The sequence below is a fragment of the Tachyglossus aculeatus genome, chromosome 2 (assembly GCF_015852505.1).
Source record: "Tachyglossus aculeatus isolate mTacAcu1 chromosome 2, mTacAcu1.pri, whole genome shotgun sequence".
NCBI classification, from domain to species: domain Eukaryota; kingdom Metazoa; phylum Chordata; class Mammalia; order Monotremata; family Tachyglossidae; genus Tachyglossus; species Tachyglossus aculeatus.
The window spans coordinates 6188216-6189158 of record NC_052067.1 but is presented as its reverse complement, the minus strand read 5'-3'; the positions used below and the strand labels follow the sequence as shown (position 1 = coordinate 6189158).

The 943-nt window shown below is 46.4% G+C and overlaps 1 non-coding gene across 1 annotated transcript; it reads left to right on the top strand.

The window, feature by feature from the left end:
* Nucleotides 1-441: 441 nt before the first annotated feature.
* On the top strand, nucleotides 442-579 carry LOC119924432. The gene has a single exon (XR_005449146.1). It is a non-coding gene; the product is annotated as a small nucleolar RNA SNORA7 (small nucleolar RNA).
* The last annotated feature ends 364 nt before the right edge of the window (nucleotides 580-943 follow it).

Here is a 943-nt window from a genome sequence, read left to right as displayed (position 1 = left end):
TAACAAAATCCATAATTATCATTATTATTATATTTATGGGCCAAGACTCAAATGGTCGTGGGTGAGTCCGGAAGCTGTGAGTCACGACAGGTAAGTGTTTAGTCTCTAACATGGCACAAGGTTAAACAATTTGGGCATGCTATTCATGCCAGTGGCGGCACTGGTCTATCCTAGCAGGGCATTTGACAAATGGGTGATTGTTCTGAGCACATTTGAGACCCGTCTTCAAGCGTGTCTTCAAACATTTCCCTGAAAGTGTCCCCAAATCCGTGTTTAAAATAATGGCATTGATTAAACACTCACTGTGTGTTAGATTCAAGATAATCCCATCAAACTTCATCTCTGTCCCACCTTGTCTGAAGAAAAGAGAGCTTTAGGGCCATTTCAGAGAGGAGAAATCTGAGTCCCAGAGAGTTTAAGTTACTTGTCCATGGTCACACGCCCCTCTTAGGGTCACACCTAGAGAGTTTCCAGTCCTCTACCAGTCTTGATTGTGGGAGGGAGAGTCAAGCAGAGGTCTACCCATTCCATTCCTAGTTTGGCCAGTGGCTAGTGAGTGGAAGGCAATCTTCCTCAAGTCAAAAGTCCCCTGTGCTGGTCAGCAGCAGCACGGGAGAGAGTCAAGTGTACTGCGCAGAAGGAGGCAATGGTGAACCAATTCCGGATTTTTATCAAGAAAAATCTCTGGATCTACTACCAGAACGATTGCAGATGGAGATGGGCAATCTGGGAGAGATGCGTCCTTGGCGTCGCTATGGTTCAGAGACGACTAGACGGCATAAGACGAGACAAGACCACAGACACATGGCAGAGCTGGCTTCAGGACTTGGGTCTCTGGACTTTCGGAGATTATGATCTATTCTTAGCCATAAGAAGATCACCGATGGCCTCAATGTGTGCAGTCTCATTGAGGTAAGGAGGTCAAAAGCCAGATTGCAGAGGC